At 43.2% G+C, this 27,064-nt stretch overlaps 1 long non-coding RNA gene across 1 annotated transcript in view; it reads left to right on the top strand.

Moving 5' to 3' along the window:
• Nucleotides 1–27,064, top strand: part of LOC149126199 (uncharacterized) — a 95,412-nt gene that overhangs the window by 64,745 nt on the left and 3,603 nt on the right. Inside the window, exon 2 of the long non-coding RNA XR_016235648.1 lies at nucleotides 25,597–25,750. This is a non-coding gene — a long non-coding RNA (uncharacterized LOC149126199). The remainder of the gene's footprint in view (nucleotides 1–25,596; nucleotides 25,751–27,064) is intronic.

Here is a 27,064-nt window from a genome sequence, read left to right as displayed (position 1 = left end):
GTACCACAACGCAGGACCCTTGCACAAACTTTCCATAGTACCCTTGTATTTAGGGTATAGTAATTGAGCAATAAAAAAGTTACGCACTTCTGCCTTTGTGGGAATTCCATGTCATCTCCCATTTCTCCTGTATTTGAAAAGCTGTGCCTGCTAAGTCTGGTATCTGCAAAGAAAATTACAGGTGCAACTAACAGCACACACAGCCCAGTCACTACACTGCTCCCACTGGCTAACTGTAGCTTCCTGAACGTGAACAAAATGAATTTAGTACCTTTTTTTTTTACAGCATTCTCTCATCTAGTGCTGGCTGACTATACAAACAGTTCATATTTGGTATCTGTAAATATCTCACAAATACAACTAAGAAAACAAAAATCGCCTGTAATTCTAATCAAATTTTAAAAGCAGTTTGTGATTTCATAGATCTTAAAAAGACATCTATTTTATTCAAATTTTAATTTCTTCTATGTTTTATTAGAGCAATAAATATACTAGTTACAATCTATTCCATACATTTTCTACGCATCTGAGATTATGTCTTTTCTGTTGATTCTCATTATAAGGTTAAAGAAAAGTTATACTTCCCCAAGCTGTGTGGATAGCTCCTTGCAGAACTGGACACCAGATGTTGATTTTGTTAGTTGTGAGGACACCACCAGAGACTAATGGCCTTCCACTTACCATGGAAATCAGCAGAGGAGCTTCTGACTTTTTCTATTGCTGGCTTCTGTGTTTCAAATTTCTTTGCAATCTACACTGAAATGATGTGTCTTAAATCCTCAAAAATCAGAATGTGACATCCAAATAGAAGACATATGTACTAGGGCTATCTGGCTATGCTTTAAAAGCAAAGCAAAAAAAAAAAAAAAAGCTTTGCTGATTTCTTTGTAAATCTTTGTGTAATATTATATACTGTTGTGCAACTAAATTGTGAGCTCTTTTGTAGCTAGATCAGGAAATGTGATTTGATTAAAATGAGAGGTTTTTTTTTTTTAATTTGAAAGGGTGTCAGATTTTAATATAGTTTCTCTTGGGTAAATGAGAATGAAGTGTGCATACTAACCCTTATGTTGACAGAGTGGAATTTCTATTTGATCCAGAGTTATAGTGTGGGCCGGCGCAGCGGCTCACTAGGTTAATCCTCCACTGCTGTGCCTGCACTCCTGGTTCTAGTCCTGGTCGCGGCACTGGATTCTGTCCTGGTTGCTCCTCTTCCAGTCCAGCTCTCTGCTGTGGCCAGGGAGTGCAGTGGAGGATGGCCCAAGTGCTTGGGCCCTGCATCCGCATGGGAGACCAGGAGGAAGCACCTGGCTCCTGGCTTTGGATCGGCGCAGCGTGCCGGCTGCAGCGCACTGGCTGTGGTGGCCATTTTGGGAGTGAGCCAACGGAAAGGAAGACCTTTCTCTCTCTCTATCTCTCTCTCTCTCACTGTCTAACTCTGCCTGTCAAAAAAAAAAAAAAAGGAAAAAAAGAAAAAAAGAGTTGTAGTGTGTAAGCCACCACCTGTGACACTGGCCCATATGAAAGTGCCAGTTTGAGTCCTGGCTGCTCCACTTCCCATCCAGCTCCCTGCTATCATATCTGGGAAGGCAGCAGATGATGGAACAAGTGCCTAGACCCCTGACACTCACATGGGAGATCCAGGTAGAGTTCCAGGCTTCTGGCTTCGACGTGGTCTTGTTGCACCTATTTGGGGAGTAAACCAGCAGATGGAAATTCTCTCTCTGTATGTCTCTCCCTTTTTCTGTTGCTGTGCCTTTCAAATAAATACATCTTTGTGTTTTTTTTTCTTTTTATATTATTTTTTTTTTGACAGGCAGAGTGGACAGTGAGAGAGAGAGAGAGAGACAGAGACAGAGAAAGGTCTTCCTTTGCTGTTGGTTCACCCTCCAATGGCCGCTGCGGTCGGCGTGCTGTGGCCGGCGCACCGCGCTGATCTGATGGCAGGAGCCAGGTACTTATCCTGGTCTCCCATGGGGTGCAGGGCCCAAGTACTTGGACCATCCTCCACTGCACTCCCTGGCCACAGCAGAGAGCTGGCCTGGAAGAGGGGCAACCGGGACAGAATCCAGTGCCGCGACCAGGACTAGAACCTGGTGTGCTGGCGCCACAAGGTGGAGGATTAGCCTAGTGAGCTGCGACGCTGGTGTTTTTTTTTTTTTTTCAAGAGTTGTACTTGTTTATAGAAGTCCTTTCTTGCAGGTTACTATTGTGACATTTTCCTCATTTGGTCAGAGTTATAGACAGAGATGTTAAATGACTTTTCCCAGAGCAAAAATCTCAATTTTAAAAACAGCCCTCCATTCCTATGTTCCCTGAGAGTGGGAATTCAGCTGTGCTTGTTTCAATGTCATTTACAGCATCTAGAAATTGCATGGCTTTGTGCTGGGCTGCCAGGTTATACAGGGGCCAAGGAAACTGTCCTTGGGGGCATTTTCAGTTAGTGAGTCACCGTTAGCCAGCCTTGGCTCAAGAGTATGGACACTCTGGCTCCTATATCATCACAAAAATGGGAGTTAGTTGAAAGGCAGACCAGAATAAGGCCATTTATCCAGGTAATCTTGGTGTCAAATATTAACATTCCCTAAACCACTTTTCGGAAAGAGAGGGTTAAAGCCTTTATCAAACAGACAAAATGCGCAGCTTCTCCTGTGGTGGCAGAGGGCAGTAGAAACTCTGTCTTCTGTCTGTAGCTCTCTCACCTTCCTAACAAAGCACACCATTACCTCCACAATCACATGAGAATAGTGGGTCCTGACCAGAAGTGGGGGGCACAAGGGGCTTCCCTGGTGCTGGCTATACTGTGTTTCTCCTTCTGAATCACGGGTACACAGCTGTTCTCAGTTTCATAAAACCCATCGAGCAGCATCTTCAGGACACTGTATGATTCCACTAACATGGGGTGTGCGGTCAAATTCACTGAGACAAAGAGAATGGTGGTTGCCAGGGGCTAGGAGTAAGGGAATGAGGAGTCAGTGTTGCATGAAATCAAAAAGGCTCTAGAGATGGCTGCACAACAGCCTGAATGGACTCAATGCTCCGCATCTGCACACCCCAGCGTGGTTAGAATGGCACACCGTGTTTATTCTTCACCATGAAAAGTATAAACTTAACCCAATAGTCATCACTCTCTGGAAACTTTTGAAGTGGGGTGTTTTTCCATGCTTATGTCACCTCCAAAATCAAAGGATCCGAGATTTGACAGCCATGCTGACTGCCCTTCACTGCTATTTCCTGGACTGTGTCTATGACTGCTCGTGCTTCTGTGTACCTTTCTTTCTTCCCAGAGGCTTTGCCCACCCAGCACTCCATCCATCAGTACTGTGGACACCCCCTTCTCGCCGGCTTCCTCTCCCCTGTGCCAGGGAACCCCATGGCTGGATGGAACCCCTGATGTCCAGGCCAGGCTTCCATGGATTCCATGATTGCCAGGAGACCTTCTTTAACCCCATGGGTTTTTAAAACTTCCCTGGCAGCAGAATAATTTTCCTGAAATAAACTATCTGCTTTGGGCATGAAAGACAAGGGAAAATGTAGGAAGATATTTATTCAAGATTTAACTGCTGATTTATCATTCTAATTCATTCAAGAAAACGTTAATGAGCTACTTCTCTTTGATAAGAAAAATCACTTGCTCTTGAAGAATGTGGACTTTGGTGGACATTCAGAATTCTGCAACAGTTAAACTAATTATAGAGAATAATTTGATTTATAAAACAAATTTGATAGAGTTATGACATGAAAAGCACTATTCAAACAGATTTAATCTTTCAGGTTGTGTGTTTCTGCTCCTATTACTTTTTGGTGATAAAAAATTTAATAAAGGAAACTAATTAAAGTTGTTTACAATCCTACATAAGTATGGACTTTTCTGTTTCCTTGTAAGTCAAAAAATAACAAAATTAAATATTAAAATGCTATAATTACGAACTCTGGATTTGATGCAAGAATACATTTGTCAGTTTTTATTTTTATCTTTATTCTTTCTTTTTTTAAGATTTATTTATTTATTTGAAAGTCAGAGTTACACAGAGAGAGGAGAGGCAAAGAGAGAGAGAGAGAGGTCTTCCATCCGATGGGTCACTCCTCAATTGGCTGCAATGGCTGGAGCTGCGCTGTTCCGAAGCCAGGAGTCAGGAGCTTCTTCTCGGTCTCTCATGCAGGTGCAGGGGCCCAAGGAAATGGGCCATCCTCTACTGCTTTCCCAGGCCATAGCAGAGAGCTGGATTGGAAGTGGAGCAACCAGGACTGGAACCGGCGCCCATATGGGATGCCGGCGCTTCAGCCCAGGGTGTTAACCTGCTGCACCACAGCACCCGCCCCCTTAAACTTTATTCTTTCAAAGATCTATTTATTTCCTTGAAAGGTAGAACATCAGAGAGGGAGAGGGACATGGATAGAATTGATAGTGATAGAGACATAGAGAGTGATAGAGATGGATAGAGATACAGATAGAGACAGAGCCATGTAGAAGCCAGGAGCCAAGAACTCCATCCTGGTCTCCTGCAAGGGTGGCAGGGGCTCAAGCACTTGAGACATCATCTGCTTCTTGCCCAGGCACATTAGAAGGGAGATGTATCAAAAGCTGGGACTCAAACTGGTACTCTGATACTAGATACCGGCTTCGCATGTGGCAGTCCAACCTGCTGCACCAAGATTCTGGATCCACCTCCTAATTATTTAATATTAAAATGAATGTAAGGCTACTTATATGTCCATATTTATATCCTGAAACCATATAAAACCATTTAGACTTATAAAACTATCTACTAAAGCCACTTTATATACCATGTAAAGTTACTCTTCTTTTATTATTTTATTTAGTTACTTGCTTATTAGAGAGAGAGAGGGAGAGAAAGAGGGAGGGAGGGAGGGAGAGAGAGAGAGAGAGAGAAATATCCATCTACTGGTTCATTCCCCAAAAGCTTGCAATCTGGCATCCAGAGAATCAGTCTGAGTCTCCAATCTGGATGGCAGACATCCAGCTATTCGAGCCAATACCACTGCTTCCAAGGTCCGTGTTAGCAGAAAGCTGGAGTCGAAGCAGAGCCCAGTATCAACCCTAAGCATTTCAATGAGAAATGTGGGCATCTTAATCGGCTACTAGGCCAAGTGCCCACCCCTCTTTTTAGTTCAACTTGGCCATGCATTGGGAAGACCTGTGGTGACTCTGCAAGTAACTGAATGCACCTAAAAGATTTCTGAAAAATTTAAAGACTAATTGATACAATTTTTTGGCTACATTAAGAAGTAATTTATTTCTTTCAGGCTTTACTGGCTATGACAGCAATAAAATAGTGCTAGCTAACATGTATTAAGCATGTTCTACGTGCTGGCACTGTTCTTGAACTTTCTGCATTCAATCTCATTCCATGTTCTCAGTAGCCCTGTGGGATGGTGCCGTTGTTATCCTCGATTTACAGAGGAAAGAATCCATGCACACAGAGTAACATCACACAGGGCTAATGTGGGACAGAGCTAAAATACTAAGTACATCTAACCCACATCTCTCCTTAACTTCATGACAACACAGATGCAGATGCCACCATCAGAGGCTGGAAACCTACAGTGTCTGCAAAGTAGGGCAGTTAGTTTCATTCTTAGTTACTTCAGTGCTGCTCACATGTGGTATGCCAGCTCCAGGTCTGGCCAACACCACACCCACATTCCTGTTGATACAAAGCCTACAAGGATCACAGACTCGGAAAAAGGGGTCAGAACTTCCCCTCCAAACTCCGCATCTCTTCATCTGAGGTGCTTTCATGGGCAAGGTCCTCCGCCCTGCTACACAGACAGCCCCACGCTCTCCCAGAGAGATGAGAAGGGGTAAGGACCAAGCAAATCTGGTGCAAACTGAGTCTGTCCAATTTCCACTGGAAAAAGTCACTTTGAGGCTGAGCTTTCATCTTTCACCACTTCAGGGAAGCAGAATTTAGACAAAACATCCAGGATTTCCTGACCTCACCTTTTACTCTGAAGGAGAATGTGCCATGGCAAAGCTAAAAGCACCAACGATCTCTAAACTTTTGAACTTTCTTGGCTTTTGAAAATTTGCTGGAGGAAACTGCGCAAAGACCTAACATCAAGTTTGTTTTCAGAACCTAAACTAATATCACCACCTATATCTGTGGAACATTCTGGAAAATAGCAAAAGCCAGAATGAGTGAGATGTGCTTGTCCCATCCCCTCCGTCAGGTTTTTGGTAAGGAATAAATGACAGAATTAACATATGAGAGTACATCAAGAAGTTCAGATAAGTTTACCTTGGTGCAAAAAAATTTTGAAATCTGTGCACAGATTTTTTAGATAATATCCATTTCCACGAACTTTTTGAAGACACTTCGCATGCATGGATTTCAAATTTTTTGCATTAGAACAAATATCTTTTAATTTCATTCGCATGATCTTTTTGAAGTACCTTGTATGTGAAAAGGTGAGGTTGGTGCTATTGTAAACATTCTCTGAGAGAATCTATTTGTAAAAATATACCCTAAAAGAGTATTTCATGCAAAATAAGAAATACAACATTTATAAAGATTTCCCCATTAGAATGATCTTCATTTTTATTAGAGTTTTTGTTTCTTTATTTTATAGATTGAAGCTATACACATTAAAACAAAAGATCAACATTCATGTGAGACATTTTGTTAAAAAATTGTACATTCAAAATTTAGAGATTTCATGATCCAAACTAAAAATTTTGAATCATAAATTAGGGAGAAAAAAAACCCTTTATTTGCTAGTTAATGTCTTCCCTATCTAACTACTAAAATATACTGATTTATTATATCTATAACTTTGATGATATCTAGCTATTAAAAATGTTAAACAGAAGCAGCACACAATGGTCTCCATTATCTAATTTTTGCCTAGAAAGTGGATTTAATTTAGAAAACTTTACAAAGCTATGCATGCATTACTTACATCATACAGACAACAGAGCTATTTAAAAGAGTTTGCATGCATTACTTATGTTATTAAGACAACAGTGCTATTTAAAAGAGTAGAAGTATATGAGAAAAGCTGAAGGAATTAGATTGTTAGCAACTAGAATAAGTGAAAACTGAAGATTGGAAATGGGAAGGATCCTACCTTTATAGGGTTTCCATGGACTAAAGAATTTGAAAATGGATTACAGTAATCAATTTTAGGATTTTCTACTAATCAATAACAAAAAGTGTCCACTGGTTCACTCCCCAAATGGTCACAATAGCCAGAGCTGGGCCCATCTGAAGACAGGATCCAGGAACTTCTTCCAGGTCTCCCAAGCAGATGGAAGTGCCCAAGCACTTGGGTCACCTTCCACTGCTTTCCCAGGCCATAGCAGAGGGCTGGATCAGAAATAGAGCAGCCAGGACTTAACCTGGCGCCCATATCCAAAGCCAGGATGCTGGCACTGCAGGCAGAGGCTTTATATGCTACGCTACAGTGCTGGCCCCCAGTGAACTTTCCAGAACAGAAAGTATATCGGGAGTTGTATAGTTCTGGGAGTGGGATATTGGAAAAGGGAGTGACTATTAATTGGCATGGGAGGATTTTTTTCAGGGGCAGTGGTAAAGTGGTGTTAATGATGAGAATGCACTAAAATTGAGGTGGTGACGCTGCTTCAGCTGTGGGACTACATATAAAACCACTGGATTGAACACTTAAAACAGGTAAATTATATGGTATGAATTATATGTCCAGAAAACTTGTCAGAAAGGTATATACATTAGAATATGATTTATGTTCCTATTTTGCTTTTTCCCAAAGAAACCTTTTATTTATGAGTACAAATTTCATAAGTACAACTTTAGGAATATAATGATTCTTCCCACCATACCAGCCCTCCCACCCCAATTCCATCCCACCTCCTCTTTCCTCTCCCTTCCCAATCTGGTTCTCCATTAAGATTCATTTTCAATTAACTTTATACATAGAAGACCAACTCTATGCTAAATAAAGATTTCACATGTTCCCATTTTAAAACATGTAGAACAGTAGTATCTATTGCATAAAAAAACACATGTTTGGAAACACTGCAGGCAAGACTGGTGTTTGAAATATTGAAAAACTTGGCCGGTGCCGCCGCTCACTAGGCTAATCCTCCGCCTGCGGCGCCAGCACCCCGGGTTCTAGTCCCGGTTGGGGCGCCGGACTCTGTCCTGGTTACTCCTCTTCCAGTCCAGCTCTCTGCTGTGGCCTGGGAAGGCAGCGGAGGATGGCCCAAGTGCTTGGGCCCTGCACATGCATGGGAGACCAGGAGGAAGCACCTGGTTCCTGGTTCGGATTGGCACAGCACACCGGCCTCAGTGGCCATTTGGGGGGTGAACCAACGGAAAGGAAGACCTTTCTCTCTGTATCTCTCTCTCACTGTCTAACTCTGCCTGTCAAAAAAAAAAAAAAATTGAAAAACTTGTTCCTGCACCCTGGCCTTTACACCACTCTGAGCCCTTGAAAAACCACCTTCCTACCACAGCACAAAGCCTGGACAGTGACTGCCTCTATGCAAGGTAGGAGGAGGAAGAGAGAGTCAGACAGAGATCCAGCAGTCCTCTGCTGTTTCTCTCAAAGAAAGTAAATCTCTCAAGATACTCCGCTGTAATGACAGTTGATCAGTGAGTGCTTGAGCATTCGTTGTAACATCCTCTTTATTTTTCTGTATACTTGAGATATTTCAAAGTTTTAAAAAATTCTCTATTTCTAGGCTCCTGCCTCTTCAAAGCCAAATGCCTCTGCTCTGGGTTGTCCGTTGCAGACAGCTGGCTGTTAAACACTTGCCAGGATGCTACTGAGTCCAGCCAGCAAAGCTTGCCCGTTTCCACAAAAGCAAGGACCAGAAAGGGATGTCCGTGCTTAAGTATAAAGGAGTTGATCTATTTAGGTGCATCCAAGGTCACCCAAGGGCCACCCTATTTAGAGCAACTGCCACCCAGTTGTAGTGAAAATTGGGTTTGCACTGTGATTGCAGGAATTCCCACAAAGCCAAAAAGAGAGGACTGTGGCCTTGTGGGCCCTGGCTTCCCCCAGAAACCAGTCTGTCCCAACCCTCCTGGAGAGGAGCACAGCTTGTGGCAAAGTCCCCCTTTCGGGCCACCAGCCAGTGCCCTACCAAAAACTTCCTGACCTGGAAGCGGAGGGTTTAAGAGCATTTCTGGTAACTGTTGGATTAAGCCCCTGACTTCTGGGAGCAGACTGCTACAAATGGTCAACTTTCTGGCATCGACACGCCGCCGTTTAAACACTGAGTCACATGCTTAACAAACTCAATGAAATATTCCCAAGCCAAGAACATCAAACACATGTGTTCAAGACAACGCTCTCCCTCTCTCTTCTTCTTTGGGACACATGTGGAGCACCAGGGCTTCGTGGCTTTTTAGGAAAGTTCATAATGTAATCCAATGGCTGTGTTTCAACATACTGTAACAGTTTAAACCAAAATCCCAGTCAAAATACAGTGTATAAAAGCAAGGTTTCCCCTTTACATTCACCCAGATTTTCCTTTCTGTGGCAGGCAACCTCATTGCTTTCCTTGTACAAAACAAACAAGCAAAAAGCCCAGGGATTCAAAAGTGAGAAAAAAACTAAAGTGATGGACCCACATAAATAGATTTCTAAAGACCTTTCCACTTTCTTTGCTGCCCGAAGTTCCAGGTTTGCTACGTTACACAAACTGTTCTGAGCATTAATCCCTTTCCCCATCTGACTCTGATCCTGGGGTCCTTCCAGAGGGGATAAAAATACAATGGTGTGTGGCATTGCAGCGTCTGCAATTCCCAAGGAAGAGTGGCTTCAGACATTAATACAGCAAGCCTGGCGGCTGAGCGCGGGCGAGCGTGTCCGAGAGCAGTTGGAAATCGGACAGTTTGTGCTGCAAGGCAAGGACAGGAAGCGCCGCGCGGTTCTGCAGCCGTGGTTGGCTTGAGATAATACCATTGTATCCCCAGCCCAGCGACCGCTCCCACTGCTGAGAGCCGGGCCTGGCGTCTGGCTCCTTGGCCGCGGGCCAGGCTGAGGTCCTGCCGTCTGAAGGCAGGGTGTGCGTCCCCTCCCAGGCGGTCCACACACACAGTGCCGGCCACACCTCACCCTCCAGAGGAAATCTGGCCAGAAAGCCAGACTTCGTGACTTCTTCTTTATGAGCCTTACCCACCCCCTAGCCCTCACCCGGGGCTTTTGTTTTCCACTTGGGTGCAGTGGTGGTATTCACGCTGGGACTTTAAGTCCCAGGCAGAAGGGACTGACGACAGGCTTATTGGAAAGATACCCTATCTTTCCGTGCCCTGCCGCCTCCACAGCTAGCGCTGGGTCGTCTCTCTAGGGAAAACCCACAGCTCTCATCACTTCTCCCAAGTGCCCTTCTCACAGAGCTCCTCCAATGGGCCACAGCATTCACCAAGGCCTATTTTAGACATTTTTAGCAGCAATATTGTTTGATTTTAACGGGACATTGTTCTGAATACACAAAAGAGTTCAAGGATGTGGCTTGGGGATTTGTTCTTCTCTGTCCCCCCGCGTCTCCCCTCCCCAGGCTGTCAGGTTTCTCTGGGAAAATGGGATGAAAATGTTTGAGGACATTTCCACAATACAACACTCTAAAATATTTTTTTTTAAGATTTCCTTTCTAGTCATGTCAAGATTGTAACTCAAATCTGTAGAAGTCAGGAAATTCCAAATTTATGTTGACATTTTCCCCTTAAAACCCTCACCAGATGATAAACAGTGTTAAAATTCTGTTCCTGTGCCAGTGTTCCCAATATGACAGCAGGTGCCAAATCTCCCAGTGAAAAGGTGCTTCTGGGTGGGTAAGAATGATGCTTTAGAAAGCAAATATAATCTTTCATGTTAATTTTTCTAAATGACTTCATAGGATTCAAAGTGAAATAATGACTTCAGGCAAGTTGGCTTCCTTGATCTAATTTTTACAAATGGTAGAGAATTATATTTGAAGAGGGAAGCATGGAGCTGGCATTGTGGCCCAGTGAGTTAGCCACTGCCATCTAAGACACTAGCATCCCATGTGAGCACTGGTTGCAGTCCAGGCTGCTGCGCCTCCAATCCAGCTCCCTGCTAATGCACCTGGGAAGGCAGTAGATGATCCAAGTGCTTGGACCGCTGCCAACCACTTGGGAGACCTGGATGGAGTTCCTGGCTCCTGGCTTTGGCCTGGTCCAGCCCTGGCTGTTGCAGCCATTTGGGGAGTAAATTAGCAGATGGAATTTATTTCTCTCTATCTCTCCCTCTCTATCTCTGTAACTCTGCCATTCAACTAACTAAATAAGTCTTTTAAAAAAATTAAAGAGGGAAACAGAAACAGGCATTTGATCTAGTAGTTAAGATATCTATGTCCCAGAGTACTTGGATTTAACACCCAGCTCTGGCTTCCAATTACAGCTTCCTGCTAATACACACCCTGGGAGGCAGCAGTAATGGCTCAATTAATGGGGTTGTTGCCACCCACATGGGATACCCAGATTTGGTTCCAGGCTCTTGGCTTTCACCTGCCCTAGTCTTGGCCATTGCAGATATTTTGGGGAGTGAACTTCAGATGGGAGTGCGCGCTCTCTCTCTCCTCCATGTCTCTGTCTCTCAAAAAAAAAATATTTTGCATAAAATAGAGAAGCAACTGAAAAAGTGGTGGCATTTGCCCAAGAAATACATGGTTCTCAAGGAGGAAATGAGCTCCAATCCCAGATCCATGACAAGACACGCTGCTGGATATGTCTAAGATCCAGTGCTCACTAGGCTAATCCTCCGCCTGCGGCGCCGGCACCCCGGGTTCTAGTCCTGGTTGGGGCGCCGGATTCTGTGCTGGTTGCCCCCTTCCAGTCCAACTCTCTACTGTGGCCCGAGAGTGCAGTGGAGGATGGCCCAGGTGCTTGGGCCCTGCACCCGCATGGGAGACCAGGAGGAAGCACCTGGCTCCTGGCTTCGGATCGGCGCAGTGCCGGTCGTAGTGGCCATTTGGGGGGTGAACCAAAGGAAAAGGAAGAACTTTCTCTCTCTCTCTCTCTCTCTCTCTCTCTCTCTCTCTCTGTCTAAACCTGCCTGTCCAAAATAAAATAAAATAAAATCCAAGGATGGTGATAGTAACTACCTCATGGGTAACTGAGAGTGAAATGAGATAACAGATGCCACTGTAAGGAAATATTTCTAACAATGCCTCTCTGAGCAATGGAAATAGCCATCATCTAGATAATAGCACTCACGGTGTGAAGGAAAATCAGGGTAGTCAGTATGAGCTTACTTCAACGCCCTTTCAATATGAGCAGAAAGAACTTGTTGAAAAGGAAATCTTAGGAATCAGGTTTCACAGGGAAAGTACAATGTGCAGTCATTTCAAGGGCTACAGAAATCACACTGATAGAGAAAGACAGTGGCAAAAACAAGACGCCAACCTGCTCTCTCCAGGGCCTGAAACCTCAGTGGGCTCCAGAAAAAGAAAACAAAAAGAAATGCATGTGGTTTCCAAGTCATGATCAAAAAGCCAAACCACAGTAACAGATGGACCTTGTACGCCAGGAAAGGAATCTGTGACTGACAGAGCCCAAGTGAAGCAGCAGTCAAGGCAACCAGCAAGCACGTGCCCCAGACAAGGCTGCCTCTCCCCACTCCTGCTCACCCGACTTTCTAAAACCAGTGAGCTGGGACCAGGCAGAAGGGAAGTGGAGCTCTGAGGGCTCACAGAATGTTGACACCACGCGTCTCCAACAGACAAACCCAGTCGGGTGACCCAGGGAAATTAAGTCATTTTTTTTAGACTCTGGTCTGACAAGGAAGTTTTAGAGGACTGAAAACAACAAATACACTGTGTCTCATGTTAAAATAGAAAAAAAAAATCATTCTGGACAGTAAGTGGATAGATCAGCTTAATTTTCCTATCTATAGGGACATTATATTTTAAAAGTCATCTATCAATATGCAGCCAAGAAGGCTGTGGGAAGAGGAAACCATTCCAGACCAATTTCATTTCCGTCTATGATAGACGGTGAGACTGAGCAATAAAGGCAGAACAATGGATGTGAAATCTGCTCCCACAGCTGGGGCTGGCTCAGGTCCTTCCCTGTCAGCTTCCTCAGGGCGGCCTTACTGCTCCCTGCTTCTCCTCCAGGCTCCTCACCTTCCGCTATTTGCTCTTAGGGTTGTTTCTAGAGCCACACATACTGCCTCATGGGTTTAAGTGGCAGTGAAGACTATGGGGAAGTGTGGGCAGGATTTGGAGTCAGAACCTCAGAGGATGTCTGGCTCTGTCATTCTCTGTCTGGGGTGTCCTGGCCCTTTCTGACTTCAATATCCACTTTTATCAAACAGGGACCAGAATGCTGTCCTTTCATGGTTTCATTGAGGATGCCTTAGTGCATGGGTCAATACATACTTTGTTTATCCCTAGATTTTAATCCCATATCTTCTCCAGCTCTGGGCTTTCTCTTGCCGTAGACCCTTATTGACAGCTATATTTATCCCTCCAAAAGTGTCTGAAAAGGTGGATTGTTGTCTCCAAGGACCTCTGCTATTCCCATACTGAAGCTTACAGCAGGCAGGCAAGCTCTGGCCCCAAGGCCTGGGAGTATCAGGGAAAGGAAGTGCCTCCTGTCCCAGCCAACACAGCAGTGAACTTTCCTCCCATTCTCTCTATAGTCTTCATCCGCCTTCTTCCTCTCCTTGCTTTCTTCTCCTTTTTCTTCTCTTCCTTTTATTTTTAATATTTATTTATTTGAAAGAGTTACACAGAGAGAGGAGAAGCAGAGAGAGAGAGAGAGAGAGACAGAGAGAGGTCTTCCATTCGATGGTTCATTTCCCAATTGGCCTCAATGGCCAGAGCTGCGCTGATCTGAAGCCAGGAGACAGGAGCTTTTTCGGGTTCTCCCATGCAGGTGCAGAGGCCCAAGGACTTGGGCCATCTTCTACTGCTTTCCCAGGCCACAGCAGAGAGCTGGATTGGAAGAGGAGCAGCCGGGTCTCGAACCAGCACCCATATGGGATGCTGGTGCTTCAGGCCAGGGCATTAACCCACTGCGCCACAGCACCGGCCCCTCCTCTCTTCTTAATCCAAGACATTGACTCTGACCATAAGGAAACTCACACTTATCCCTGGGACCAAGTTTATTTCAAGACTGAAATTTAGGAGTGAACTGACAGCAACATTTCAATGTCTGTATACATAGAATAGGAGTCTCAGAGTGTTAACTCCTCTGTCCCTCTCTGCTGTTGCTGTCGTCTGCCCTGATCATCTGCCCTAGGTTGACTTGGCTATAAGTCTCCATTTGCCTCCTGAATTGCTACAGCTGGATGTCCGCAGAGCTGGTAAATATTTGTCCATGCGAGAGGGAGGAAATGGCGGTTTCTGCACAAGGTAAGTGACCAGGCAGCTCATCTCTCTGTGTCAATAGTGTGAAACAAACAGTGGTGATGGCAATGGTGACACACCATCAGGTTCAAGAGGGGGGTGGGGCTACCTGTGGACGTGACTGCCAGACTCCATCCGGCTCTTCACCTTTTGGAGTGGCTGGCTCAGGGCAAGTGACTCCCTTCCCTGAGTGTGGGCTGTTCACTTCACCATCCTGCCCGCCACCCCTCAAGGAGCCACAGCTAGTTTCAATTTCCCCAAAAGGGTATAAGGATTCAATGTGTCCGTTCTCTCACTGTTCTCAGTCTGCTTGCTACCTCCAACCCATGACTCTCCTGCTAATAGAAAGGATTAGGGGAGAAGAGATGGTGAGATGAAAAAGATAGAGAAACAGCTATGCCCAGAAAGTAGAACGGGGCTCTTGGAAAATGCTAGCAGTGCCCAATGCAGAATTTAGGGAACAACATCCAAACTGAACACGAGATAGAAAAGGCCAACTTTGCCTCTGCGGTATGGTTTCCAATAAACCAGGACGGTTTCACCTTCCCACTATCCCTTTCAGTGCAATAAAGAGAACTTCAAAATGTAAATGGAATTAACAAACTGAACTTTCAACACATCCGAAGGAATCATTTACCTCTTTCAGGCATGTGAAGCTTTCTGGAATGTCGTGACATAGTTGATAGTAAAATTACTTCAGGGTGAGCATTTGGTGCAGTGGTTAAGTTGCCTCTTGGGACACCCACGTCCCTTATCTGGAGTGCCTGCCTTTGAACCTCAGCTCCATTCCCAGTTCCAGCTTCCTGCTGGCAGCAGGTGATGGCTCAAGAAGTCAGGCCCAGGGCTGGTGCTGTGGCGTAGTGGGTCAAGTCGTTGTCTGCAGTGCCGGCATTCCATATGGGTGCCAGTTCGAGTCCTGGCTGCTCCACTTCCAATCCAGCTCCCTGCCGTGGCCTGGGAAAGCAGAGGAAGATGGTCCAAGTGATTGGGCCCCTGCACCCGAGTGGGAGATCCAGAGGAGGCTCCTGGCTTTGGATCGGCTCAGCTCTGGCTGTTATAGCCATTTGGGGAGTGGACCAGTGGAAGGAAGACCTCTCTGTGTCTCTGCCTCTCTGTAACTCTGCCTTTCAAATAAAGAAATACGTAAATCTTTAAAAAAAAAAAAAAAAAGGAAGGCAAGCCCCTGCCACCCACATGGGAGATCAGATTGCATTCCAGGATTCTGGCTTTGATCTGGTCCAGTCCTGGCTACTGCAGGCATTTGTGGTTGAACCACTGAATCAGAGATCTCTCCCTGCCTGTTCCTCTGGTTTTCAAATAAATAAAACAAATTTTTAAAAATGTAAAATAGTGCTTAGTCTCTGGGCTGTGGGGTCATACTAGCTGTGTTGGAGTCCTGGCTCTGCCACCGCCGCTGGCTCAGTGTCTTTGGGCAAGCAGCATGATTGCTTAGTGCTTTTGCTTCCCCAAGTGTAAGATGGGATGAGAGTAGCAGCACCTTCTTCATAGAGAAGCTATGAGATTGAGGACAATAACCCAGACCAGTCTGAGTACAGTGCTTGTTACGTAGGAGAAAGAAGGGCTGAGTAATAGGATACATTATCATGTGAAGTCATTTAAGTGCAAATGACTTACAGCATGTACAATTCTGCATGCATGTCAGTTACATTCATAATCACTATTAATGATATTTATTGATCACTCATCACATGTAAAGCGGCAACCAAGGTATGAGGTACAAAGATGTTAGAAGAAAGAACATTTACATCAAAAATTAAAATAAATGGGGACAGTGTTGTGGCACAGTGGATTAAAGCGCTGGCCTGCAGTGCCAGCATCCCATGTGGGTGCCACTTCAACTCTGGGCTGCTCCTCTTCTGATCCAGCTCTCTGCTATGGCCTGGGAAAGCAGTAGAAGATGGCCCAAGTTCTTGGGCCCCTGCACCCACGTGAGAGACCCGGAAGAAGCTCCTGGTTCCTGGCTTCAGATTAGCTCAGCTCTGGCCATTGTGGCTAATTGGGGAGTGAACCAGAGGATGGAAGACCTCTCGCTCTCTGGCTCTACCTCTCTCTGAAACTCTTTCAAATAAATAAAATAAATCTTTAAAAAAATTAAAATAAATGAAAACAGTCTGGTAGTTCCTAAAAAACCATACAATTCAGCAATTCTACTCTTGGGCATATTGTCCATGAAAGCAAGGATTCAAAGAGATATCTGTACACTCATGTTCATAGCAGTATTATTCTAAATAGCAGAAAGTGGCCATCAACAGATGGATGGATAAGCAATACTGTGCTATATTGTTCATAATATATTGTAAGTATACTTATAATGAATGTTACATAAGTGTAAGTACACTTATAATGAATGTTACAATCTATTAATATATCTTAAAATTTTGTATAATACATAGCACATGTATAATATGTATATTATGTATAAATAAATATACATTTATATATTACATTTAATAAATATATTTGTTGTATTTACATTTATATAATATAAATTAGTTATGAACATAATATATCAAGTAAAATTACTTATGAATTTGTAACAATTGTTTTAGAGTATAATATTTCTAGTATACTTACATGATTCATATTATAAATGTAGGTATACATTACTCTGTTACATCATATTTAATATTAAATTTACAGTATAATTATATTGTTAATAATAAGATGGAATATTATTTAGCTTTAAAAAGGAACAAAATTGTTATATATGAAATTTGAGGACATTATTCTAAATTAAATAAGCTGGGACAAATACTGCATTAGTTCACTTATATGAGGTACCTAGAATAGCCAAATTCACCAAAAATTGTGAGAAAATGATAGAGAACTCCCAATATTTAGCATTTTGGTAATTTACTTTATCATTCTATGTTTGTATTGTGTATATATATATATTTTTTTAACTTTTACTTAATGAATATAAATTTCCAAAGTACAGCTTATGGATTACAATGGCTTCCCCCCCATAACGTCCCTCCCACCGCAACCCTCCCCTTTCCCACTCCCTCTCCCCTTCCATTCACATCAAGATTCATTTTCGATTCTCTTTATATACAGAAGATCAGTTTAGCATACATTAAGTAAAGATTTCAACATTTGTATATATATTTTTTTCTGAAGCATTTGAATGTAGATTGCTTAGGTCATGTGTATCTGTGTGTGTTTTCTGAAAATAGGAGCAGTCTCTTACACATCCACAGAATAGTTATCAAATTCAGGAAATTTAAAGGTGATATCATGCTTCTATCTAGTAGGTATCTGAATATCTTAGTTCTCCAAATGATGTCCTTTATAGCAAGTTTCTTTCAAATTCCAGTTCAGGATCATTTGTTATATTTAGTGGCTGTGACTTGTGATTCTTATAAAGTCTGGAACAGTCCCTTAGTCTTTGTCTTTAACTACCAATATCATAGAAAAATATGGGCCAGTTTTTTTAAAATTTATTTACTTACTTATTTGAAAGTCATAATTAGAGAGAGAGAGAGAAAGAGAGAGAGGGAGGGAGAGAGAGAGAGAGAGAGAATTTTACCCACTGGTTCATTCCCCAAATGGTTGCAATGGCCAGAGTTGGCCAGACCAAAGCTAGGAGCCAGGAGCTTCTTCCAGGTTTCCCATGTGGTTGCAGGGGCCCAAGCACTTTGGCCATCTTCTGCTGCTTTCCAGGGTCATTACCAGGGAGCGGGATTGGAAGTGAAGCAACCAGGACTTGAACCATAGCCCATATGAAACAATGGCACTGCAGACAGTGGCTTAAACAGCAGCGCCACAGTGCTGGGCCAGCTATCTGATAGAGTGTTGTTTGGGCTTCTCTGTTTTTTTCATGCTTTGAGGCTGTGTATTTTTGGCTAGGAACCTGTATAGGCAACATGTACGTCTCATCTGCAGGCACCTGTTGTCCATTCATTTGTGTCTTGTGTTAATTTGGATCACTTGCTTAAAATGATCTTTGGTTTTTCATAAACAGTTCCTATTTTTCTAATTACTGACCATCTTGTTGAAAGACACTTTGAGACTATCTTATCTTCAGCAAACTCCTCACTCACACATCTGTATTTATTGATGTTTGCCTTGAATCAGTTTTTATAATGATAGCTGTAAAATGTTTTACAAAACCCTTCTTTTGTTTTCATTTGCTAAGCGTTCTCCCAAGAGCTTTACCTTCTCTTTTCTACCTTCTTTCTCCTTCCTAGCTTCCCTTCCTTTCTTCCTTGCCTAACTGCCTTCACTCCTTACCTGCCTCCTTGGCTACCTGCTTATGATCCATACAGACTCAGAGGTTCTTATTCTATTCAATGGGTTATAATGGTTATAATCAGTTGCTTTCTTTCTTCATTATGATGCTGAAATTGTTAAATATATGGCCAGAAGGAGTTCTGAAATGTATTTTTGTGCTGAATATTTATTTTTCCTCAGATGCCTTATTTAAGGAGACTCAATTTATGTTGTTTAAATAAAACCTAGAATATACTTTTAAGATTTATTGTATTTGAAAAATGATTACTATTTTTGATATTTTATAATAATCACATTTCTCCAATGATAAACTCATAAACTTTTAGAATTGAAAGCTACAAATTATATTACACTATAATTTCTCTTGCATTTTATATCTCCTTTTTCCCCTGTATTAGAGATGCTCATTTATTCTGAGTATCCTCCTCAATAAGTAGCTCATTACGTTTTTTAAAAGATTTATTTTATTTATTTGAATAGCAGATTGTGAGAGAGAGAGAGAGAGAGGTCTTTCATCTGCTGGTTCAGTCTGCAAATGTCCACGACAACCAGAGCTAAGCCGATCAGAAGCCAGGAGCCTGGAGCATCTTCCAGGTCTCCCATGTGGGTGCAGGGGTCCAAGGACTCATGCCGTCCTTTATTGCTTTCCCAGGCCACAGCAGAGAGCTGGATTGGAAGAGGAGCAGCCGGGACTCAAACCAGAGCCTGTATGGGATGCCGGAGCTGCAAGCAGCAGCTTTACCTGCTATGCCATGGCGCCAGCCCCAGTTCATTACTTTCTGAGGCAGTTCACCCCATTATTGGACAGTCTTGTTTATCTACTTTTTAAAAAAATGTATAGTGTGGGTCAGGTGCTGCGACGCAGTGGGTTAAAGCTCCAGCCTGCAGTGCCAGCATCCCATATGGGCACCAGTTCGAGTCCTGGCTGCTCCTCTTCCGATCCAGCTCTCTGAGATGGCCTGTGAAAACAGTAAAAGGTGGCCCAAGTCCTTGGATGTCTGCACCCACATGGGAGACCTGGAAAAAGCTCCTGGCTCTTGGCTTCAGATCAATGCAGCTCTGGCTATTGCAGTCATCTGGGGAGTGAACCAGCAGAATGGAAGACCTCTCTCTTGCTGGCTCTACCGCTCTCTGTATCTCTGTCTTTCAAATAAAACAAAATAATTCTTTTAAAAAATGGATAGTGTATGATGATAACACATAACAGAAAGATGAAAACAACTGATATGGCTGCAGGGGTTGTTTTGTACTCTAAGCCGGTCATAGTATTTCAGTTGTGTTTTGTATGCTTATTCATGATACACAAACCACTTAGGCCACGTCTGTCAATGCACTCCCTGTCTGTTGGCATGTGATGCCCTGGGCCACCTCAGGACTGTGCCAGCATGAAGGCTATCACAAGATATGGTCTCTCAACCTCAGATGAGTCTGAGCCAGAATAAACCTCTGTGTACAGCTGCCCTAGGCTGTGGTACTGTGTTCACCACGGCTACTCAACCTCTCCATGTGCCATCTAGGAAGCTGTTCCTGATCATCCCCTAGCTAACGGAGTCACTGCCTCCTTCTCCACCAGCCGACTGTGCTCTCTAAAATGTAGCAGCTACAACGGTTTTACCCCATTGTTTATCTGTCTAGATCTGTTTCCTAGATGGCAGCAGATGGTGTCATCCAATAACGTGACCACACACGGTGGCTGAATATTCAAAGCATGGTCAATGCTGTGTTAGAACTATAATAGAATCTTTCCATACATCTTTAAAAAGTCCTCTTACTAGCATTGTCCTAGATTAATATGAATTCCTTAAAGGCAGGGCCCGTATTTTGACCATTCTGACAGGCACAGAGCTCATGCATATTGAAAACACTCAATAAATGTTTTTAAATAAAGAAATTGAATAGAGCAGTTCAATGTCAGAATGAGTAGTGAGGTTTTCATTGTAGGAATAAATCAAAGCTTGGAAAATTTCATCTACTGGATAACAATATAAAGGGCACATTCATGGCATGAGAAGCTGTAGCACTTAAAAGGTAGCTTCCAAATCCAAGAGTTGGTGATTATTAGGAAGAATTATATGTAACATAGAACACAAAATCATCTCTGGTTTAAAATATTTTCTGTTATCAGGGGAGGTATTTGGTTTAGTGATTGAGTTGCTGGTCAGGATGCTTACAATCCCACATTGGTGTGCCTGCGTTCAAGTCTCGACTCTATCTCTCAATTCCAGCTTCCTGCTGATGCACCCCCTGGAAGGCAGCAGGTGATGGGTCAGCGCAGTTGGGTTTCTGACACTCAGGTGGGAGACCTGGATTGTGTTCCTGTCTGTCAGCTTCAGCTAGAAGTAGCCCTGACCATTGCAGGCATCTGGGGAGTGACCAGTAGATGCGAGTGCTCTCTCCCTCCTCTCTGTCTCTCAAATAATAATAGTAATAATAACTATAAAAACTAAACAATGATGAATTTGTTTAAAGGGCATACAAGAGTTCTTTGTTCTAAAAAATTTTCTTTAAATTTGACATTATTTTACAAGGTTTTTTTTTTTTTTAAGATTTATTTATTTGAAAGGCAGAGTTACAGAGAGATAGGGGCAGAGAGAGAGAAAGATCTTCCACCTGCTAGTTCACTCCCTAGTTGGCCACAATGGCTGGAGCTGTGCCAATCCAAAGTTCAGGAGCTGGGAGTTTCCTCCAGGTCTCCCAAGTGGGTGCAGGGGCCCAAGGACTTGGGCCATCTTCTACTGCTTTCCCAGCCATAGCAGAGAGCTGGATGGAAGTGGAACAGCTGCGTCCTGAACTGGCGCCCATATGGGATATGGGCACTGCAGGTGGTGGCTTAACCCACTACGCCACAGTGCCGGCCCCTCTCAATAGCTTTTGGAGATAAGATTTGACCTCCCTTCAGGACCTTCCAAAATCTATTTCTCGGTTCACTTTCCCCGAGGACATCTGTTTTGCTGGGTTTGTAGTTCTTGGACCCACAACTGTAAGGAAACACCCAAATCCCAACTGTAAGTGACAATCAAACAAGAATTAAAGAAGAAGGGAAGAGACATTGTATTGACTTAACCTAGCCACATCAGGTTAGTTCTAAAGGGCATCTTTCCTGGCTGGTGACAAGATCTCCGTGAGTGAGTTTAAATTTCATCATATACTCATTGAGCAACCAGGGTTCACATACCATGGCAGTGTTAATTAGTGATCCAGAATTGCTGGACAGCTAAGGTGAGCCAAACTTTAGCAACATTTAGTAGCAGTAGGTAGGATACAAGGTGACCATATCTTGGTTGACACTGTCTTCAAAGGGCTGCTAATCCTAGTGTCTATGTGAATTGTTTTATGACACAAGTTGAGTTACCACCTGGGCTTGATGTTGATGGAAAATACTTTAAACAAATGGCACTTAGATTTCTTGCTTATCACAATAAAGATGAACATTTGTAGATCAACCCCTGAAAACTATCCTAATTCTTTCATGACAGAATTAAGTCAACATTGGTGGTGGTGTGAAAATCTTTCATCATTCCTGTATTAGGTTAGGTTAGTTTATCACAATCTGGGGTACAACTAGCTTACATGTCATTCTTTTTATATAAATCCTCCCCCAAATGTGTTGCATTTTATTTATGATTGAAATATTCAGGAAAGTTGGATGTACAAATGAAAAAAATTTAAGGGAAATTAAGCAAAAGTGCATTCACTTCTCAGCAAATCTATGTGCTTTCCCACCATGGTTGTGTGATGGTCACCTTAGTGTACAGAGTTAATCACATCTGAGCCTTGACTGAAAGAGTACTTTGTATTTAACTTAGCAAGTTATCATCAGCTGGCTACGGAAGCAATTCCATTTCCTACATTCAGGGGCGTTAACGAGGGTGTTAGGCAGGCAGTGAATGGCCCCTGGTACACTGGGTGCAGTATGACCACACAGATAAATCTGCCCCCTGGTTTCTGTGATGGAACCTGAGGTTGAGGAGAGGGAACTCCTCAGTGGTCAGCAAGCAGAATGGGCAGAATTTGGAGCATGTTCTGCAGGTTCGTGCAAAGGAAGAAGACTGAAAGATATTATTCTGAAACCAGAGAAAGCTGATGAAGTTTCTCTTTTTTCACTGGGAAAGAGACAGAGGAGATGGCATAGAGCAGAAAACAGAACAAGGGAAAAGAAAGAGGATGTTCTTGGCCAAATCAAAAGTGCATTGTGCCCACTTACCATGCAGCACTATTGAGTTGCCTTAGTCATATTATTAAACTGTACACATTGATTCCTTCTCTGTAGTTTGCTGGACATATTGCATAGTCATATGTTCACAGTGCTAAACACTAGAGAGCAATTAGGACACATGCTTAAAATATTTTTGTTTATTTGGTCAAGTAGAACATAAAGCACCTTCCCCTTTCTTTGTGAGCACCCAAGAATCTGAACTATATTGTCAAGGTATCTTCGTTGATTCTAATGAACTCTTTCTGTCTTTTTTTTTTTAAGATTTATTTTATTTATTTGAAAGAGTGTTACAGAGAGAGGTAGGACAGAGAGAGAGGTCTTCCAACTGCTGGTTCACTCCCCAGATGGCTGCAATGGCCAGAGCTGGCCAGAGCTGCGCCAATCCGAAGCCAGGAGCTTCCTCCAGGTCTCTCACGTGGGTGCAGGGGCCCAAGGACTTGGACCATCTCCTACTGCTTTCTCAGGCCAAAGCAGAGAGCTGGATCGGAAGAGGAGCAGCCGGGACTAGAACCGGCGCCCATATGGGATGCCAGCATTTCAGGCCAGGGCTTTAACCCGCTGTGCCACAGTGCCGGCTCCAAACCCTTCCTGTCTTTTCTTGGGAATGTCATTCTTTTCATCAGATATCAGTTCCCCTTGAGGGCATGGAGGAAAAGGAATTCCAAATTCAAGTGAACTATCCTTACTCTTTGAAACAGTGCTTTAGTGTTCAATAATTGCCTACTTAATTTAATATACTGGCATGAACACATTAGGGAATGAGGGACTGGAAAAGTAATTTGATTTTTTTGTGCCTCAATTTTCTTGACTACAAACTGGGCTTAGAATTTTTGAGAGGCTTAAATGAAACATACTGTGTAAATCCCTTATAATAGTACATTTTTATATGGTAGTACCTTTCACATAATATCCATCTGGTTAATATTATCGTTAGATAAGTTGGATGATGGCACTAGATTACAACATTCTGGTTTTCATTCATTTATTTCTTCACGTATATCCAGTTTGCATCTCATATGATGAGACTTCAAACAATTTGTGGAAAAATGGAATTTAAAGATAAATATATGGGGCCGGCGATGTGGAGTAGTGGGTAAAGCCACCTGAAATGCCAGCATCACATATGGGGGCAAGTTTGAGTCCCGGCTGCTCCACTTTCCTTCCAGCTCCCTGCTAATGCATCTGGGAAAGCAGCGGAAGATGATCCAAGTCCATGGGCCCCTGCACCCAAGTGAAAGACCTGAAAGAAGCTCCTAGCACCTGGATTTGAGCTGGCCCAGCCCTGGCCATTTGGGGAGTGAACCAGCAGATGGAAGGCCTCTCTCTCTGTCTCTACACCTCTCTCTCTCTCTGTAACTCTGCCTTTCAAATTAATAAAATAAATCTTTGAAAAAAGAATAAAGCAATGAGGCAGTGCAGTGCCAGGTGTTGTAGGGCCTGGAGCTCATTTAAGATGGGAGGTCCTCTTTTTAAAAAAGATCCAAGGGGTGAGCATTTGGCGGAGTGGTTAAGTTACTGTGTGGGATACTTGCATTCTATGACAGAGTGCCTTGTTGGAGTCCTGACTACTCTGTTTCAAATACAGCTTCCTGCTAATGAGTACCCTGGGAGTCAGTGATGATGGCTCAAGTATCTGGGTCCCTGCCACCTGTGTGGGAAACCTGGATCCAGTTCCAGGCTCTTGGTCTCAGTCTGGTGCAGCCCTGGCTGTTGTGAGCATTTGGGAAGCAAATCAGCAGATGGGAAATCTTTCTTTCTCTTTCTGCCTTTCAAATAAAAATGAATAAATAAAACTTAAAAAATAAAAAACACAGATTATCTACTAAGATCCTTTGAAGATTTGTTCTTTAAAGATCCAGAAAGATGAACCTTACATCTGGTGCTGGGCTTTGTAACGACAGGTGAAGCAGCAGTCACTTCTCAGCAAATCTACCCTTGGCTGAGGGAGGACAGATACCTGGATTCGGCTGTTGAGAGGCAACCGTGTTTTGCATGGGACCAAAAGTGAAGGCCGTTGTCTGTCATGCCAGGGACTTGGGCCCCTTTACCTAATTGATACCTGAGAGCCATTGAGAGGCTTTCAAGGGGCTTGACTAGGGCAAGGAGAGCAAAAATGTTGTCATAATTCAGGTGAGAAGCTCCCGCCTGCTTTACCATGACCATCCAGGACCAGGAAGGGGGGAACACAGGTGTATATGAAATGCTAACAAAGGACTAATGCCAATCAGACTCTCAGCATGGCCTTGTGTTTAAAGGTTAGTTACTGAGTTAGCTATGAGGGCGATGGGTTAAGCCAAGGCTGCTTGACCTCCTGAATCTTGCAGGGGCCGTTGTGGCTGTGGATCACTTCTTACTTTTTTTCTGGCATTCTTTCTCTTAGTTTCCTGGGACCCCCTTGACCCTCTCTACTCTGCTTCAACAATGGAATCAATGGCATTGCCACAACTTAAGTCAGGGACCCTCCGTGTTCCCTTTCTCAGAGGAAATTGATTCGGGTGTTAGTCAATGCTGAAATCGCAGAGGTGTCTGTAACAGATGAAGCCCCAGCAGGGCACAGACCCAGGAGACACACGCTTTTTTCTCTAGAAAGGCAACTCCGCCAACAGCAAACAATTCACCTCTCCCAATGAGCAGCTGAGAAAGATAAGAGTTCTGCTTCACCTACACCCATGCATGGCCCTGGGAGTAAAAGTTTTCCATCTTAAACCCCAAGGACAGGTGTAAACAGAAACCGGGCTTCCTGAGAGGCTCATGACAAAGAACTGATCAGAAGCCTTTCATCTCTGACCTTTACCTGCAGGTCTACTCCAGGGCATGGAGGTGACGGGGTACTGTCCTCTGTACCCAAGGAGGTGACAGGCAGCCTGGTTGCTGATCAATGGCCTCCTTCGCTGATATCTTCAGCACTTGGAAGAGGGGCCAGAAAATGAAGAAGAAATCAATACGCAGATCTGGTGAGAAGGAGGTTATCGTCCTATTAATTTCACTTCCAAAACAAACCAAAAAAGTGGGGGGGGAGGGAGTAGAAAGCAATCAAAGCCAACCAATGACCTTTCTGTTTTATGAGAAATGCATGTGCTTTCTAAGGAAGCAAGGAGCCGAGGGTCTCAGATTTTAGTCAAATTCTTGCCCAAGACAGGACTCTCCCACATTTCTGGGTTTTGACATCCCCTGTGCTGCTCACCAGGGTGGCGTCACTTGATTTACTTTTAGGCATCCCTAGTTGGACAATAACTTGTGGTAGAAAAACATAAAAGGGAAGAATTTCTGACAACAAACCCAAGGCTTTAGGAATGAGCAGTTCAATAGATAAATGGGGAAGTTTGGGAGAAATCAACAAAGCAATTCAGAGAATGGAGGGATTGATTTATGGGAAGATCGTTCCTTTGATGTTGAGCCAGGCTAATCAATGACTCTTTTTTTTTTTCCTTTTTGACATGGATTAAGAGACTGGAGATGAGTAAAGGATTAAGATTAGTAACCTGCAAATGCCTGAAACAAATAACGATATAGGAGAGACACGAATTCCTTTCAAATTGGCTAATAGAGTTAAAGAGAGCTAAGAAATAAATTCAAAAAATATTTATATCTCCTTATTACTTCTTATACTGAATCTACGCTGTTAGTTGAAAATAGAAAAAAATAGGCTTCAATGGCTTAAAACAAAGGTGTTTTAAATATGAGAAGAGTTGCCCTTAAGAAATAAGAAAAATTCACCCCATAAGATATTTAAAATTATATTAGCAAGGATGTTGTATTAGATAGAAATGGAATACTGAATTTGTCTATAAAATATCATTTCTTAGGGGAACACTTTTGAAATCTATGTCCCTCTTGAGCTTAGAAGTTTAACAAATTCTTCTAATTTGTACAATATTAGATTGTTTTTCTTAAATAAATAAATATTTTAAAAATTTAAGGATTTTTTGAATCTCTGATCTGATAACACAATACCTACTTATCTCTTGATTTTTTAAAAAAAATTAAAAACCAAGCAGCAAGGTGGGCAGTCAGCACCGGGCGATGGCGCTGCATGGCAGGTATTCACCGAGCAGGTGTTAGTCCACACCTGACCTCCAGCTTCTCCTCCTGTGCTTCTCCACACAGTCAGACAGGTGTAGGAGGCTTTTGTTGTCACGTATTCAGATCATGTTCCCTGACAATTTGACCATGGCACTTGCCCTCTGGGTGGCTTCTGGTCACATCTGAGATGAAACCCAAATCCCCTGCTACACCTCAAGAACCCACACCTGTACCTGCCCATGACT

The sequence above is a fragment of the Oryctolagus cuniculus genome, chromosome 6 (assembly GCF_051225735.1).
Source record: "Oryctolagus cuniculus isolate XC-2025 breed Fujian yellow rabbit chromosome 6, ASM5122573v1, whole genome shotgun sequence".
NCBI lineage: Eukaryota > Metazoa > Chordata > Mammalia > Lagomorpha > Leporidae > Oryctolagus > Oryctolagus cuniculus.
This window is presented reverse-complemented; position numbering and strand designations above follow the sequence as displayed.